General features: G+C 38.4%; 1 long non-coding RNA gene across 5 annotated transcripts in view; it reads right to left on the bottom strand.

Annotated features, from left to right (window-relative positions):
• Positions 1-19,416, bottom strand: part of LOC132341782 (uncharacterized) — a 29,735-nt gene that overhangs the window by 8,888 nt on the left and 1,431 nt on the right. For 4 of the 5 annotated variants that reach the window (XR_009490306.1, XR_009490309.1, XR_009490310.1 and 1 more), the window contains exons 3-5: positions 16,974-17,038; positions 5,006-5,128; positions 4,166-4,454 (exon numbers count right to left, since the gene is read on the bottom strand). This is a non-coding gene — a long non-coding RNA (uncharacterized LOC132341782). The remainder of the gene's footprint in view (positions 1-4,165; positions 4,455-5,005; positions 5,129-16,973; positions 17,039-19,416) is intronic. The other variant, XR_009490307.1, reaches the window with a different exon arrangement.

Here is a 19,416-nt window from a genome sequence, read left to right as displayed (position 1 = left end):
TAGCACTGCAAGTGTTTAGTCTTTCCCACAGTCTGCTGTGTTTAGCTTCTCAGATAAGGAAACCAACAGGTAGGTTAAAATATAACTAGCAGAAAGACAAGAATTGTTATCTGCAGGGCACAATGGAAAAAAAAAGCAGCCCAGAGTAAATCTCATCAATCCCTTGATAACGAAAATCTAACGAAGCAGCTGTTTGTCTGGGAACAGTCTCTCAACACATTTTGATTTCACAGAATGAACTAATCTATTTTCAAGAGTACACGGAAACAGCAGCTCTCCTTGCACATGGGTTGGACCGTTCCTCTCTTCTGGTACAACTCAGTGGGTGCTGTAACACTGCCACGTTTATTTGGGACTGTGCTGTAGACAGTGGGATGAGAGAGGAAAAGGAAGTCCACAGCTCTAAGAATTGTCAAGAGAAGAAGCAAAAAATAATTCATGCCTATTAATGAAAAGCAAATTTTAAGCTGGTAACAGAATATTTGTTCATAAAATGTATGATTAACCTATAAAACTTGGATTTAAAAGCTGAGTTGGGGGCAAGAAGGATTATGCATTTATAATGCAGACATCTATAGATACATTAGGGAAAGAAAGACAGCTGCCCTTACACAGCATATTTGTGTATACAAACTGTTTTACGATGACAAGATTAAGTTGGCAGAAAAACTGATGTCATTAAATCAGTGAAAATCCTAGGCTGCAGCACTATGAACATGTATTGTTTTGGTATAGTACTCCATTGTAATCACAGTTTCATTGTGCCTTAAATTGAAAAATCTTCCACTCCTGAAATAAAGTGATATGACAAAAAAAATCTTAAGAACTTTGTTATCAGTGCTTCTGTAAAGATGACAAGAATAGATATTAAAGCTTACATATGAAAAAGCACAACAGAAAGGAAGCAACGTACTACACTTTCTCTAAACCACAATGATTTTACACATGCAATCTCAGTTCTTAAAGTTTTTTTTTTTTTTTTTTTAATACAATGATGGTGCTAAATCAGATTGGTGTGTAGGACTGAGGAAAATAACTCCATCACAGTACTTCCCGATTTCACACAAGTCAGGAAATATGTGCCAGTGTATTTAGTTGTAAAACTACAAAACTTTCTTTACAGAGATTTTCAGCATTTTCTGATGAAGGAAAGCATAAGAAAAAATAGCAATTCTGATATTTCCAAATAATACAATTTGGCAAACTTAGACGGGCTTCACTTTTTTCTCAGAATAGAGTACATCAATTTCAAGTGGTCACTGTAGGTGTAGAGATTTGTAGAAGGATCTTGAAGCAAATTTAAGCTTTTTTCTAACAATCTCAATTATATTTTATGGATTGTAATTGCATGAAAATATATTAATAATGCAGTATTAGAATGTAATAACAAAGTGCTCATAAACCCAATGCAATTTGTCAGCTATCTTGATATCATGGCATTAAAACCTGAAAGACACTCGTGCAACTCTAAAACAAAAGTGCTACACAGCAAAATAAATATTTCAAAATAGTCCATATTCTATGAAGATGAAAGTTAGTTTCTTATGCAAGGAAAGATTTTATGTAGATGCATATAACTTTGGAAATCGGCCTCATAAGATGCACCTTTACTAGTGGTTTTCTTGAATTGTTTCGATCTTTGGTAGTTTAGGCCAACTCACATAGATGGATTTTAGTTCTTATTGCTGTAACCACATAGACACAGGAAGGGCTGGTTGGTCTTTTTTTAACCTGAATTTTCTATTAGTGATTTTTTATTTGCCAAGTTTTTTGCACTAAGTGCATTTCAGAAAACAACAGTCATTCTCAGACTGACTCTTAATTGTTTAGAAAAGAAAATGCAGACCACTTGTCCCGCCAATAAGAAGCATGAATGTCAATTTCCCATGGGTTTTTTTATGCAGTGAGGATAACACTGAAGGGAAGCAGCATCCTTGAAGTGTCAGCTTTTGCACTGATATTTCTTGCATTCTCCATGGTAGATTTTTTTTTTTTAATTTCTGTAGCATTTTTGCCTTTTTACATGCCTGAAAAAAAATTTGATCAGCTGCATATTAGTCTGCTGTGCAAGGATTACCTAGAGAAAAATAAATGCTGACATAAAGAATCAAGTCCTATTTCTTTCCAGTGAAAGTAGTTCCGCATTTATCTCTTCATCTTAGACACAGCGAATGCTCAGAATTATTAGGGAGAAGAATAAAGCGGAGAAAATAATGTTCATAATTACAGCTTGAGCAATTTTCCATTTCCATTGTTTGTGCTGTGAAAGACAAAGAGATACAATTTGGAAATGGAAAAAAAGCCTTGCCACCAAGATACTGAAAGAGATGAATCAAGAGTTGAATCATCTGCATATGGATGACTGATCTAAAGTAAACAATTCTGTGATAAATAAAGGAGTATCTGTTTTTCACTTACTGCTAAATGAAAGCATGTTATTTTTAAAGGGACAAACATTACACAAAAGGGCTGCCCTTGTCAATCTGTCAATGCTTAGTACAACAGATGTGTGTACTTTGGCAACCAAGATCATGATATTTCTATCTGCTATGCACTTTAATTCAAAGTGTCCAGCTGAGTTTGACTACCAGCTACATACCTCTGCTTGAGTATCTGTGGTCAGCCTCAAAACCGCAAAAAGAGATAAAATGCCTATTTTTCACGTGAGCAGAACAGAAAAGTTTTAAAATAGGACATTTCTACCTATAATCTAGGTTCATTTTACAGGCATGTCCAAGCTGCTCCCCCTCCCCCCCCCCAACCCCGGTCTGCATTGAGCTAGATTGAGGCTTCCAATTTAGTTTGGACTTCTGGTTAAAGTCCTACTGATGACTGGTCAATATCACAGAATAGAAGATGAGAGGAAACCTGGTGAGGACCATTTTCCATCCTTCAGACTAAGGCAGCTTCAATCACACCTGTCATTCCTGAAGAATGTTTGCTTAACCTGTTTTTCACAGCTACAACATGACACCGGTGCTCCACGCCTTTTCTGCACGGCACTTCCTTGTCCCTTAGCTAATAATTAAAGCTCCCTTTTTGCAATGTAAACTCAATGCTTTCTGGTGCATTTCTTGTCTGTATGTTAGAAGAGACTGACTAGCTTTTGCAACTTTTTTTGTGCATTAAAAGGCTTATTTTCTCCTGTTCGACAAACATCTAAACAATTTTTATCTTCCCCTTGGAGACCTTTTATCCTATATCTTTGACCATTTATATCAATAATATTGTCTTAAATACAGTACTTCCATGTTAACCAGGTAGTACTGAATGATGAAGAAAGGTTATTTCAGTTATTTCACCTTATTCACACAGCTCATCTTCTAAATTCACTCCTATAGGAAAGCTTACTTTCTCATACGAACACTACAACCACCTCATACAACCCATGTATCACAATCATTCCTAGGTCCCTTTCTACCAAAATGTTGCTGACGTGGTTGTTTTTCATTCTGTCCTTTAGAATTATTCAATAATCTGAATACTTCTTGAGGTCTGCTCTCCATTTGAAAAGATGTTTCCCACTGAGGTGCAATGCTCTGTACTTGTCCTTGTTGACTTGTATTCACCAGCTTGTCAAGGCCAGTTATAATGTTAAGCCTGTCTATACCTTCTTATTCTTTTTCAGTCTAATGTTACCTCTGAATTTAATGACTGCACTCTTATTTCTTCATCCCATCACTATTATAAACTGCTCCTGAGAGCCACACAGATGTCATATTAACTGACTTTAAGCTGCTGAATTCTGGAAACAGGTTTCCAGCTGGTATTGCACTGAGCCTTCAGCACATACAGCTCAACATGCTTCCTTACCAGAAAGTGTTGGGTGAAACAGTACAACAATTTTATGGTAAAACCAGAATGCATAAAATCTGCTGTTTCTACCTGTTGATAATGTATTTCATATTTTCAAAAGCAGAAATTATATTGTTTAGACATGATTTATTCTTGACATATCTTTGTTGGCTGTTTCTCTGTTGTTTTCTTCAAGATACTTATAAACTCTGCTGCAATTGCCAAGCATTTCTTCAGAACTTTCTAGTAAGCTAGAGAGACAATTTGCCATCTCACCCTTTTCTTCCTCTTTAAAGTATGATAAACAGCAAGCTTTTCTTTTTATTATTATTTTATTTTAATTTTTATTATTACTTTTATTTCTGCTCACCAGTATTTTGCTCATCCTCCATGTATTTTCAAAAATAGCTGCAAATCACAGAGATATCAAGATCTCCCCTCTGGAGTTCACAAGGAATGCTGTCATGATCTTTCAACTTCCCTTGAATCACACTGAATATGGCCAGTTTTCTCATTTCAGGTTGGATTCTTTCCTCCCTCACTTGGCTGCTGCTGAGTGCCTTGCACATACGCTGGAGCTTGCTATGCAAGTGCAGTCACAATCAACTGGCTAATAGGTGATATGAAAAATCAGTACAAGAGCTGTGGCGATGCAGTACCTGTAAATAGATTAATATCATAAGAATAACACACACCATTCTACAATCTACTCTTTTTACAGTCTCTGGGAGAAAAAAAAAAAGTTAATAAAACAACTCCTCAGACTTTCCCAATTTGTAAGTTTTATCAGGGTACTACAAGTTTTCTTGCTGTTTGGACTCCTTGTTGCATTACTCATGGGAAGGAATAGGAATGAAATGAAAATAGGATGATCACTTCTAACAGGAGAGAAATCTCTGGTAGCCAGTACACATTGATAACCTTTACAGACAGAGATAATAGCTGCCCCCAGCCTCTACCCAGTCTCATCACAATCAAAATTCCTCCTTAAGCAATGTCTGCAAGGATTTAATCAAGAATTCAGTGGAAAAGCACAGGACTTTCATGTCATATGGACAGACCTGAGAAATTCCTTTAATACAAAATTAATGTCACTAGAATCAGTTAGAAGTGAACATACAATCTTTTGAAAGACGGAGGACTTGGTTCCTCCAGAACATTCTGAGACAAGCAAAGGAAATAAATCTACAATTCTTCAAGTAAGTTTTACCTCTCTTCACTATGTCTCCACTATAATAACTGTTTTCCAGCACAGATCTCACATCACATTTGAGTTTTCCAGCGCTGCCGACTCAGACTTTCCACATCAATAAGAAACTGAATTTCTGCAAGACTGAGAAAAATGTTTTGGCTGAGAAGGAAAACAGCTCTCCATACAATACCAGTGCATAGTAATCAGGAATTTAGTGTTCTCAAATGATGCTAAATGGCCAAACCTGCTCCAAATGTAATAAAATTAAGCCAGGTTCTTGCAGGAGTGTCTTAGGAGGAAGAGGAGACAAATGAGGAAGGTGTCACACACATCACAGCACAGCACAGTAAATATTACAGGGGTCTTCTTGAAGTAGAGATGAGGGTATCTTTAAACTGATTTAACAGATCTTACAACCCTTAATAGAAGTTGAGGAAAAAGACAGTGTGAGGGCAGAAACCAGCTGCACTCAGAACTTACTTCACTCTTAAATGATCTGGTTATCATGTGATCTTTAAAAGAGGGGAAAGAACAAAAAACAACACCTTTGAGGCCAAGAATGTTATTTCATCATATATCTTGATTTTATTTATGTTTGAAGAGCTGTTGCATAAACACCTATTTTCAGGATGTCAGCAAAATTACTTGGAGTCATTGAACTGTGCAAGCTGTTTGGCAGATAATTGGCACACCCTACTGCTGAAGGTGGGTGATAAACTCTGTTCTGTATTCAGATGTAATATGAAGACATTGGTCAATATCTTTTTACTGTAGTTACGTTGAGTCATTTGCTAATGTAAAAAACAAGCAAAAAACAAACCCAACCACCAAAACAATAAAAAAATTTCACCCTGTTGTTTTTTTTGCCAAAAAATGTCAACAGCATTGCTCTTTTTTTGGTACAAAAAGAGACAATGTCTCTTTTTTTGGTACATTAAATTTCAGAATTAAAGTCTTCTTAATTTCAGAATTAAGAAGAAGTGAGTTTCATTTGACCTTGGTCCTTGTTGAACAATCATCATCCTCATCTGCTTTTGAATGGAGGAATTTGATGGCCAAAAATTGACATAATTAGCTATTTTTGCGGTCATACCTCCAAGGGAGGGACACAGTTCTCCTCAGGGATGTATATCAGAAAGGACTTCTAGAGCTCACCCAACCAGGCATGTTGCTGGCTTGCTTTGGATCTCACAACCTCATGAGATCCTTTCCAAAATTCCAGGTGCTCTTTTTCAAATCCAAATGAAGGTAGAACAGGTTGGCAGAAAATTGGACTCTTTGATTTTTTTTTTTTTTTTTGGTGATAAAAGCTCATAATTTCTTCCTCAGTTGCATTCAAAACTTTTGATAAAAGCAAGCCACCTCTGAAACAGAAGTGGTTAGTTTTGCATTATTCCTTAGGATGGATGTATGTCAAGGCAATTACTCCAAAGCCAAATTCCTGGCTGTGCATAGCAGGAACAGGGCTCATGTGATTTATAAAGAGCTTAAGGAGAGGTCTGTCAGCCTAGGAGGTGATGTGAGCCATGCCAAACAACCTGGCTGTTTGCTGTGAGACTTTGGCTGATTAGAGGTCTCCACCACTTCTGAGTACAGAGAGGAGAGACCACTTCATTCAAAAAGCAACAGCACATTTCCCTCAGGGGAGATTCCTCCTTGGAGCTGGAGGAGAGCAGCCACTGCTAAACTCTAAGCATTCAAAGGACTTTTCTTTCCTCTCATTTATGGCCAGTCTCCAGTAATACATCTGTGCCTCCCCCTGGTGAAGGGTCAGCTCCTCTCCATTGGATGGGCTCAAGCACAGCAAAATCCAAGAACCTCAGTCATCCTTCTTGATAAAGTTACACAAGGTCGGATTGTTCCTCAGCCCGATCCCTAAACTTTAAACTGAACATATTTGGCTTCTTACTGAAACGTAGACCTCCTATCTGAGCTAATATCTGTCCATGAGCAGAGCCAACAAGAAGAGCACAAATCAGGACACAGTGCATCTGGCAAAGCACCTATGTTCTACCCATCAATTTCTCAAGAATAGTACTAACCTGACCCTTCATGGGGCATGAATAGGGCCTTTATAGTAACAATAGAGGTAACATGTAATGAAACCCTAATCAAGAAAAGTTGTGGCACATTGTTATAGATAGTAGAACTTAAAGTTTTGATGAATCAGGGCTTAACAGCTCTCTGAAACTAGAGTTGTTTAATCTTGAGTCACCATCGGTCGCCATTACTGCAAAGCATAGGCACAGAAAAAGCTACAATCACATTTTCTGGCCAGCACTTTCTTCCTCCTATGCTCTTCTGTACAATTCATTTGTAGGCACAAAGCAGTGACCATAACCTGACAAAATGCTGGAGAAACTCCTTAAAAAAAGTCAAACTAAAACTTTGTTGCAATTCAAAATACACTGGCCTTTGAGCCCTGCTTGCATAAGGTACACACTGACACAAGTTTCCTGAATGCTGGCAGCATAACCACAGTGCAGAAAGGCAGAAGTAGCTGTTCTGACTCACAGCTTGGGAAGCATCAAACCATTAATCTGCACACAAGAAAGAAAGAAAGCTTGTGTGCTGCAACAACAGGGAGATGCTCAGTGCCTTGTGTATTTTTAAATAGACATCTTAAACAGCTATTAGCTCATCATTAACCTTCAGTAGTGTATAAAATCACCAAAAGTTATGAAACTTGAAAAGGAAGGGTAGGACCTACTTTTGGTAAGGTCTGCATGATTTCAGTTTTATGGCTTTTAAGTACCTGAATGATGACTGATTTTAAATAAACACAAGAAATGTCAAAGTACTTTTGTAATGAGATATTTGTTTTAACTAAGGAGCCTCATGCTGCAGTGTGGTTTCTTGGTTAAATAAGCTGAATATCCCATCCCACTAATTGACAATCACGTCAGATTTTCCACTCTGTGACTAATGGAAATTTGAATACCACTCATGCTTGTTTGCCTGAAGTTTTCTTAATGCTGCATGATGCCAAAGTGTTTGTAGGTTTAGTCCTTAATGTGATGATTTATCTTCTTTGGCTTTGCTAATTAAAGTCAGTGAAGTCTTGTTAAAAAATAGTAGTGCCTGATCATGTTAAGTGCTTCAGAGATCTCACAACAGCTCTTAGCTTTGTGGTGAGCTAAAGGTTTTTTACTCTTCCGAGAGGAGACACATCAAGACAGAAATCATTTGCCAAATCCCAGCTACAAAGGTCATGGCAACAAAATAGATCAGAAATTTTAAAGAGAAAGTAATTTTTACACCTCAAAAATTCTGCTATTTTTCAGAAAATTTTAAGAAATTAGAATATTAAACATATATGAAGGTTAACTTTTCATTTCAGATAAAGGTTCCAGGAATTTTGTTGTATCTTGATATGTTCTTGACAATATCTGAGGAGTTTTACAACCTGAAAAAATTTTAAAAATGCTTGCTGGATAACTCTGTTGCTGGACAAATAATTTTCTCTGTGTTCAGTGAGGACTAAAGGGAAAGAAAATCTCTTATTTGGAATAAAACTCTTTCCTGTGGTACATCAAAATCATGGATTTGATTCTGTTTCCACCTACATTTAGTAGCAGCAGTCCTCATTCATAAGTGGAATTTGTGTGACTAAATTTTCAGACATCTTGGCAGACTGATACACCTTTATATCCCAGTGACTTAATTTCTGGATGGTGTGACTGTCTATAAGCAAGCAGTAAAACTTACAGCAGAAATTCCAGAATATCCTCTACTATCTTAGAAAAATTAACAAAACCAAATTACTTTAGAGTATATTTGAAAAAGGTCTGAAAATAAATTTGTCATATACTGGTGGTAAACATATTCAGACTCCTGTTCTAAATGTTGCTTAGTATCTAAGATTAACACAGCATTCAAATTTAGATTCCTTAGTTTTGATCATGGAAAAAAAAAATTCTTCCTTAGCTTTCTGGATCATCCTTGGCATTTCTAAAGTACTAATTCTGCATAATACAGAGAGTGAACCAGGGACATAAAATATTATTGCCAACAATATAAATTCACAAAACACATTTCTTGTGGAGCAACAGCTCATGGTAAGCTTGTTATTTCATGTCCATCAAAATAATTTGGGCAGTCAGATTAAGAAAAGTGCTAAAGTTAACTTATTTACCAAGTGGGTGACAACTGCTCCCTGTGAAGTTTTCCAGAGCTTTATCCATTTGGGAGAGCACACTCTAACTCAGTACATGCTGAGCAGGATGCCACCCTGAGGGTTAAGATAAAGGGTTAATAAATTTCCTGGCTTACTCAGGTTGAAGAGAGGTTAGGCAGTGACTGTTCCATGCTCAGCAAAAGTAGGAGGAGAGAAGGCTGTTATTGCAGGCTTTTTAAAAAAGAGATTCTTAATTCAAGCTCCAAGTAAAATGCACTGGTCAAGATGAGGGGTTGGCAGACACCTAAAAGAATGTATTGTTGTTGATTAAGGGGAGGGTTGTCATCCACTTAAACTGTTTAAATAAAGATTAATCCAGTTTGGTCAATGAATATTTTCTATGGGACTCTCTAGATTAATCCATTCTTTTCTTCTACTGTCTTCTTCTCTGGCCTTTTAAAATCCAAAAGAAACCTCAAAATAAAAAAAAAAAACCAAACAAAAAAAAAAATCAAAAAACCAAACCACAAAACCCCTAGAACCTGCCCCCACCTCACTCTCTCCCCACAACCAAAAAGAGGAAAAAAAGGCAAAAAAATATAGCCACACAAAACCACCAAACCCTAACCCACACTGGCAGTTTTAGCATTTTCAAAGAAATAGGAATGTTCTAAACTCCTGGGGACAGATTTTACCTTGCAAGTGGAGAAAAATGCAACACAACTTCAACTGCTATTTCAGCAAAACACCTTAAAAACTGAAGAAAAAAATTAACTCCTACTCTTTTGTAATGCTGATGAAAATTTTTTGTCCTTGTTTATTCTTCAAAAGTTAAAAGGGAGTTGAGGCTTGTTTCAAAAATTCGGTACAAAGAAGAAAATTTGAAAGCTGGATTGTCATATGTAATTTCTGTAAAAGAGTGACATTTAATAGCAAAATCTATCCCTAAATCATAGCACACATGTGTTTATCAAAACTCTAGCTTGATATGAAATTCAATATCAATTTATTAATCCCAAGGTCTGATTGCAGTTCATGATTCTGTGGCACCATCCTATTTAGGGTGCAAAATAATAGAATATGTGAATCCACAACTTTGTCTGCTGATTTAAAACCCACACATACGACTAAACACTGCTAGCCTTGATCTGTCTTGATTTACATCATGGGAGTATCTGCCCACTTTACTGAAGGCTGTCTTGGGGAAGAAATTGTGCAAAATTAACCCTTCCCTACTGTTTGAGTTAAAAAAAAAAGGTAGCAGATATAAGAAGATGTTGAAGAACAGAAGATCCTGTCCTTGCATGGAAAAGAAGTTTTTTTTTGCCATTGATACCCTATAAAAGAAATAAGGAGGAACTGGCCATTTCTTAAATCATGCACCAGGCTGATATGCAGCAATAAGTTTGTGACTCAGCCTTGCTGTCTGCTGAGGGATGGGACTGAATGTTTCTCTAAACACAAATAAAAAAGCGTCAAAAACTTGTGATCAAGACCTCTGTCTGCTCAACTTCCTCCTGCCTACATCAGAGCAAAAGCCACATCTCTGTATATATTTAGATACAGAAATTTTTTTTGACAGTGTGTGAAGGCTCCGTACACATTATCCATATCACAGTAGAAACCAATTAGGTGTAAGCAAATGATGCAAAGGAGCAAGAGAGCAATCATGTCATTGGGAACTCACTGGGAAGTGACAATGCATCAACTGTTTCAAAAAATTCACACTCCTCAGCAAACCTCACAGAGCACTTACGAGTCATTTTCTCAGGCTTTAAGAACAGAAACAACAACAACAAAGATAGGTGCATATTTTCTAAATAATTTCCGCATATTTTCTCCTCATTCATCAGGAAAGATGTTAAATCTGCATGTAAAATTGTAGCCCAGTCTCAAAGAGTTGCCTGTGCAAATTAACAGCTTCTGCAGCACCAGAGAAGTGCAATGCCAAATGTAATATTTACCACCATAGATAACTCACTTCTGCATTTTACACATAGATGGCACAGTTTTGCCTCAGAGGATGCCACTAAGCATTGCTCCCTCTCTGATTCACAGCGACAACAGCAGTGCTCAGCACCACACTCCCGGACACAGCTTTTTGCAGGATGTCATGTCACCATGAAGTTCAGTCCAACGTTGTCACAGATTGCTGTTCTGATTCGCCTAATCCTGAACAGACTGAACTTCTGCCTGTGAGTGGCTGGCAGGTCTCTGAACCTGTCAGGAGTTATCCTGTCAGTTTTCCTCTGAACCTAGCTCAGACAAGGGGTTGTTTCAAAGAGTGAATGTCTCACTGACATCCTCTCTGCCATGGAATCAGACCATAGATATGCTGCCTTTGGTGAAAGCCTGGCACAGGCAGCAGGAAGATGCTGCCTCAGACCACTGAACAGACTACAAATTTCTGGGGTGGGGAAGGTGTCGTTGTGGGTGCAAAATAAATAGTTATAATAACAATGATAATGATGGAAAGATATATAAATAGATATATAAATAAATAAATGGCCATCCTTTCGTATAGAAAAATTAGTGAAAGCGGCATTTTATGAGAGCGGCAATTTGTGATGGAACAAGAGGAAAAAGTTTTAAACTGAAAGAGGAGAGATTTAAATTATATCTTAGAATGAAAGTCTTGACTGTGAGAGTGTTTGACACTGCTGCAGAGAAGTTGTTGTTGCTCCATCTCTGGTGGAAGTGTTCAAGGCCAGGTTGGATGGGACTTTGAGCAACCTGGTCTATTGGAATTAGAATTCCTTGTCGATGGCAAGGGATTGGAACTGGAATATCTTTAAGGTCCCTTCCAACCCAAACCATTCTGGGATTCTATGACTATGATGGGCTTTTTATAATCAGGCCCAAAGACAGAGCATTCTTCAGCCAGATTATTTCAGTTTCCTCTTTTAGGCTGCAGCTGAAAAATATCTTTCTTCCGCAGGATGGCAAATGGAAAGACAGAGAGACTGAAATACTGTGCTATCACCAATCTACTGGTAGAGTAGAAGAAGAACATGGTCTGCAGGAGGAGCTCACGTTCAGCCAAGACGAGCGCTCACCAAGCAGAAGCCAAACTCACTGAGATTCATGTTTCCTTGCTGAAAGCAGCAAAAAGCTACAATAGAAGTCGCAAGGTCTCATGCTCTAGCTAAGGGCACCATCACCAGATCTTAAGAGATCTTGAAACTCAGCCAGTACTTTGGCAAGGAATATTAGAATGCTTAAGGCATTCTTGTGTGACATTTTGTCTTAAATCATGCCAAAAGATATCCATATAGCATTGAATGCTACTGCAAGTCTACAGATCCCAGAGCACTCTGGAAAACCCCTTCAGATTGTACTGGAATGTCACAGTTTGGCTGTGTTCATGTTAATACCAGAGATGTCCACTCACAACAATATCCCTCACAGATTTATTCCAAGGTTATAAGCATTGCTACTGTACAAGCATGTGGTGAATACATGATATATTTTACATGGACTGGTTCTGAAAGAAAAAAAAAATTACAGATTAATTGTTAACTGCTTCACATGTAAATATATTTTGTTCAAAATCATGACACATGATTTCTGTTGCTGATATGTACCCCACATAGTCACCCTGTTTTCTTTTTTGGATACTCTGTAGTACATTTTTAAAACTCTTTTTTTACCCTCTCCCATGAATTCTATTGGAAATTTTTCCCATGGAAAGGCAAAAGGTTTGCCTAAGGAAAGGTTTTCAACCGTTCCTTCTCCCAAAGATCTACAACAGTGTCTCAGCCCTTGAACAGTACAAATACTGAATGGATATTAACTGAGGCTTTTAGCAGCTCAGGCATGCAAGGCCAGGGCTAACCTAGGAGACTTCCCAAGGTGGTCTCACTTCTTTGGGCACACAGGCAGTTGGGCTACCTGGGGTAGTGGATGCAGGTGCAGGGAGGTTACGGGACTTGTTCCAGATGGAGATGAAGAACAGCACTCATTTTCCCCTAGAGTTTAGAGGTGTTTGCCTAACAGGTAGTTTGCACAAGCTCATCTGAGCTCCCTAGATAAAGTGTACTTTTTCCCTCTCCCATGTTTGTGGTCTGAGAGCTTTATTGACCAGTCTGTATTTGTTAGGCCTACTGATCAGTCTTCTGCAACTTGAAATGCAATGATGAACCTGTAATGTGAATGGCACCTCTATTTTCATTGCATCAGCTGGTTGCTTTTCTAGTCCACATGTGAAAAATAGATGGAAACAGGCATTTCTCCAGCACCAAAGGTAGGTAAGGTCTAACTAAGGGTTTATCGATTATTTCTAGGTGTTGTGGAATTTTAATAAGATTAAAATAGTTGAGTGAACTCTTGCTGATATGCACTGGAAAGCTTCTCCTCAGCTGGACTCACTGATCCTTGTGGGTCCCTTGCAACTCAGCCTATTCTGTGATTCTGTGATACTTATTCATTCAGGAGTGCAGATTTAGTTTTTATTTTTCATATGCAAATGCTGTGAATCATGTTGATAATTAGAACAGCAAGGGAGTAATAAATAAACAATGCACTGAAACAACTTTTTCCAGAAATATTGTTGTTATTATTCCTGTGTTTTGTGTTTTCTTTGTTTTCTTTCCTTGAAGTGTCTAAACAATATAAGCATTCCTGGAAAATATTTATATATTTGTTTTATGCACTTCCTCCTTTTAAGTGTTTCATTCTTGACTGGGAGTTTCCCAGGGCTGGAATACCAGCCTCCATGTAACACCAGCCAAGGTGTTTACACAAACAGAGCCCAAACACATCTCATCCACAGCATCACTGCAGTTAATAAATTTTGATTCTAGTTCACATGTGCCTAAAGCTAAGACTGCCCTGTTCGATTCTCAAAAAGGTGACTCTTAGGGATGTGCTCCTCCTCCATTCACTCAGCAGCCGTGAGGCCACACCTCAATTTTTGGGCTCAGTTTTGGCCTCTCACTACAAGAGAAATATGGAGGGGCTGGATCATGTCCCAGAAAGGAAAACAGAGCTGGAGAAGGGTGTGGAGCACAAAGATGAGAAAAAGCTGAGGGAACTGGGGAACTGGGGTTGTTTAGCCTGGGGAAAGGCTTAGGGGAGACCATCTTTCATTCTTTCTAAAATTACCTGAAAAAAAGGTGTAACAGGTGACAGTAGGTCTCTGCTCCCAAGTAACAAGAGAGGACTGGAGGAAGTCCTCAGCTTCTGCCAGGGGTCATTTAGATTAAATATTAGGAAAAAGGCTGCTATTGAAAGTGTCTGTCTCTGGAACAGGCTGCCGAGGGGCATGGTGGTCTCACTGTTCCTACAAGTATTTTAAACACTTGTGGCATTTGGGGACATGGGTTAGTAGAGAACTTGGCAGTATTGGGTTAAGAGTTGGATTCAATTATTTTAGAGGTCTTTGACTATCTAAATTACTCTATGAACCTATGGTTTTATGATTTGGAAGTTGCTTTTATTTTTTGGTGTAACACACAAATATCAAGCTCTTACACTTTCACAGGGACCACTCTAGGACACCTAAAAAAAGAGAAGAGCCACATAAGACATTCCAGGGGACACAGAAGAAACCCCAGGTGTTCAGCCAGTGTTTTGAGGTTCACATAAAAATTCCTTAAAAATCTCAGCCCTTACTAAATCTTTTCCAATCCAACCAGGGCCATCGTTCCATAGAATGTGCCCTGTCCTCTTGTGAGCATCCATAGCCATAGGAGTTCAGAGCTGGTGATTTTCCACCACTGACTGTTACTGAAATGAGGATAAAGAATGGAAGAAGCAATGCCAGAGAGCAGCTAATCAAGAGCAAAGAAAAGAGAAGAAAGCTCCAACCCATGTCTGCAACAGCTTCAAAATTATGAGTTTGGGAATATTAATGAAAATATCAGTTATTAATGGATAAAAATATAGGACTTCTTGTTATTCCTAATTTATGTAGAATTGGTGGAATGGTTGAAATTGATTATTACTTTCATCAATTTTTGTTGAAATATTTACAGAAACATTTGAAAAGAACATTGTCCTTTATAGTCTTGAAAGCAGCAGTCACATTATCAGGTTGTTCCACTTGGTATATTTTACTGAAATCAAATGCATTTAAATATGTTCAAGATTATGACTGATTTACTAATTAATAGGCCTAGACAGCCTATTGAGTTAAAATTTACAAATTGTTTTAAATTAATTAACCCATCTCTGGTTTCTTGCTTTTTTGTTTTACACAGTGTGGTAGAAAAGAAGTGAAGGTACACACTACAATTATGATTTATTGATTTATATTGTAGAAGGGTAATAGACTTCTTGGCAAGACTTTACTTTTTTAGTGGCTTGCGAAACGTTATTAGGCAATAACTAAGATTATTATAGCTCTAATTCAACATGATTAAATAGTTGTATTTTAATTGGCAGTTGCTGGTACAGTTTGGGAAACAAGAAATATCTTAATTACTAGTTTAATTGAGATGAATGTCTTGGAAAGCCTAACTGAGGCAGGTGGGAAATTTTCAATACTTTTGTTTCAGTGTGTGTAGTAGATGTTGGATAATTTCCTTCAATGTGGAAATTCATCATGTGGCAATAATAATATTTTAGCTGGAAAAATAGGTTAAAATAACTTTGATTCACACATTTCAAAAGAACATGGATATAATCATAGATCTACTACGGTGCATGACATGTTTTACACAAATTTATCCCGAACATTACCGATACTGCTAATTGGTAACAGGGTCCAAACTCCTGGAAAGACCAGTATGACCTAATTCAGCATCAATTTGGTTGCTTTTATTGGTTTTCCTCAATCAAAACAAGTCAGTCATCTTCACATCCAGCAGACATATGCTCTCAGTGAAATACTTAAGGAGGAGCATTGGAGCAGAGAAGACTAGGAGAGCAGAGCAGCACCCTGCTGAAATCCTGGAGGAGTCATGCTGTTCTGCTACAGGTTAGGATGAGGGACTGTCAATGGGTCTTGCTCCCCACTATCACTATCACTATCACACATCCCGCTACCACTGTGAACTTTTCCAGTGCAGTGGCACTTGTTCAAAGTGAAAAATATGCAGGCAAATGGAAACTGCAACCAAGTGTCATATGGAGTGCCTTTGTAAGCAGTTAATTCTGGCTACATATCACTGGATGTATATGGAAGGCACAGAACAAGATTTTTTGAGTTGCTTGTTTTCCAAATTAGTGATTGAATATTCAAACTCCTTCCTACGACAAAAAGCATTTCCCTTCTGTCAAGGGTGTGCATATATAACATCTTCCTTCTCATTCAATCACTAAGTCTAAAAAATATTACGCTATTACCTCCAAGCATTAATATAAACTCAATCTTTAGATGATGTTAAAGGTGACTGTGTTTGTGTAGGAGGACACTCAGCAGCATCCTTACTTCAGTAATAACTTAGTTAGATATAAAAGAATCAAAATGAGGTACAACCACACAAAATCCCCTCAAAATTAACTATGACTTTTCCTTTAAGAAGCATGTTTGTTTTTAATCGAGGTCAGGCATTACAGAATATACTGATCATAAATCAAGCCAGGGCACTAGAGCAAAAGACTGTTAAGCTGACAATAAAAACAGGGTATATTTCCATCTTATTGACACATAGAAAAGCCCTCCCTTTTTTATTCTTTTATAAGCAACAACACAATGAATTTGGTATTACCAGTACTAAAATTGCAATTTGCATGACACATTTTAATTACATATTGTAATATAAACCCATGTCTTTGTGTTATTGATAATTTACATTTCAACTTTTATTTGCAACACCAATAGTCTGGAAATCTTTCCTGAAAAAGGCAACAGCTTAAAAAAAAATACTGTCTGTGAAGAATTGTCCACACACTGATTGTTCAGCATGTATCATAGGGTCCACATACCTCCTTCATAGCCAAAGCTCCCATCAGCTCAATGAAAAGCAGGTGAACACTAAAAATTACATGTCCTGTGGAAAATCAAGGAAAGAAAACCAAAGTGAAGCAGGGAACCACATGGTCATGGACTATCTGACCCAAACTGGAAAGTCTGAAACACAACCAGCATCAAGTCTTTCTCCAGACCTCATGTGTACCTGGAAATAACTTAAAGATCAATTCAGGAAAAAAAAAAAATCCATCCCACAAGCCTGAAACAACCTCAACAGAGCTATTTTTACAGCCTCAGAGATAAAAAGCAGACATGGGTATGTCAGCAGACATCATCTGCTGGTTAAAGCATCATTATTTGACAGATCATCAAAGATTGTGAAGGTAGCTTCACATCCACATACTCTTCAGGTGGTGCTTACAAGGAAGACAAGACAGGTTTTGCTGGTCTTGGGCTGTGAGCTGTGCTGCTATGGGCACAGGTGTTCCACGTTGCACAATTTACTCAGAGCCCCAGGAGTCCTTGTCATGGGCTAAAGCTAAGACCTGAAAAAATCCTCAGACACATATAAGGTAGTTTGCTATCCCTTCACTGTGTGCTGGGCCACAAGAGCCCTGACCAGGAGCTTCCTGTGTCCCCTCTCTCAGCTCATGCCGAACCAGATTCCAAAGCTCCTAACACACTGCTCGTATGCAGGCCCTGGGGGTGCAGACAATCCTCAGATTTTCTTACAGAATATAGCTGGAGCTTGCATGATCCATAAGACTGCATACACTGAAGCTGTAAAGCAGGATTGGATCAGGTGTAACTAGTTCTTCAAGCTCTCCAGCCTCAGGACACCTGAAGTGTGGGCAACTGCAATGTTTTTAACTCTGTGCTACCCAGTCCTGCAAAATGTATGGGAGCAATAGTCCTCTGGAAAAGATCATACCTACAGCATGATGACAGAGCTAAAATAAACATGCATGAGGCCTGTTCAGAGAGAGAAGTTCCAAGCTGTCACCTGAGCATTGCCCAAAGCTGTCACTGTGGCCATGTGGATAGGGGAAAGCAAGAATCTGAGCAAAGGAAGCTGCAGAAACAAAACCAGTTTTGTCTCTGCTGTACACAGATACCTCCTGGGGGGGACTGGTGCTGTGTGCATATCTAGTGTATGTGGGGTGTGGATGGTGAACCTCGTGATATTAAAGATCTAGTCAGAAACAGGAGCAATGTTTTCAGATACACTCTGCTTTCTGTAGGGAAAAGCCAAGAGCCAGGCAAGCGCTATGTGCACTGATGCTGGAACACTGCATAGCATGGCAGGGGGGCAAGTAGAGCCTAAAACTCTTGTAGTACAACTCAAGGGCTGCAAGTGAGCACCATCTGCTATCCATACCTTGGTTGTCAGTGCAGGTGACACCTCTGCTCAAGGCTCCTTCTGAGCCTTGGCATCTTCCACTCTCCTCTGTGGGAGGGACAGATGCCAGGTGTCATATCCCATGAGAGACACTTTTGACAAGAGTATGTAATAACAAGAAAAGAGGGAAAGTCTTTAAGATGAAGAAATGTAGATTGAGATTGCATGCTAGGAAGAAATTCTTCCCTGTGGGGATGGTAAGGCACTGGCACAAAATGCTTAGAGAACCTGTGGCTGCCCCTTCCCTGGAAGTGTCCAAGGACAGGCTGGATGGGACTTTGAAAAACTTGGTCTAGTGGAAAGTCTCCCACTCTGCCCATGGCAGGGACATCGAAATGAGATGATTTTAAGGTCCTTTCCAACCCAAACTGTCCTGCTGTTCTGGGTTTTTGTGTTTGGAAGCAGGTGAATGCCAATGCACAGGATGGTAGGCAGATGGATGGACATGCTTTCCTATCAATTTAAACACATAGTCACAATGGAGTACAGTCTTTCTAAAACTGACAATCATATCCTCTCACATTTTCTGGGATTGTACAGATCCCAGTTCCACTCTGAATTAGGGAACTGTTGTTTCCCAGGTCATTATGGGAAACCAGGAGACAGTTTTTCCACCTGCAAGTCAAAAACAACATTTATATTCATAACATAACTCAGTTAAGACCAGAGTTTATGCCTGTAAATACTAAGTATAAATTCCTATCGGTGAAATCAGATGTTTAGAACTATTGTCTGAGAAGATGCTAGATCAGGATCTAACCTTAAGAAGCAGCAGAGCAGTCACTGTTGACTGTATCCTGCCAGAACAAATGAAAACAGTCACCACAGGCATAATCTTATAGCTGTTAGTAGTCAAGCTAAGACAATGACTCCCACTGTCATGAATTTGTTTTCCATGTATCCAGTTTTGGCCTAGAATGGATCTTAATAGAAAGGCATGCTTCTTCAACTTTTTCACACTTAATGGGATTAAATATCCCCCATCCTTTCCTGCTTTCTATATTCTTTCCATAGAAAAGTAGATATGTATTTCAAATCTCACCTCCAAAATCCAAGAA

This window comes from Haemorhous mexicanus, chromosome Z, assembly GCF_027477595.1.
Source record: "Haemorhous mexicanus isolate bHaeMex1 chromosome Z, bHaeMex1.pri, whole genome shotgun sequence".
NCBI lineage: Eukaryota > Metazoa > Chordata > Aves > Passeriformes > Fringillidae > Haemorhous > Haemorhous mexicanus.
The sequence above is the reverse complement of the archived record's forward strand: the minus strand, read 5'-3'. Positions and strand labels throughout refer to the sequence as shown.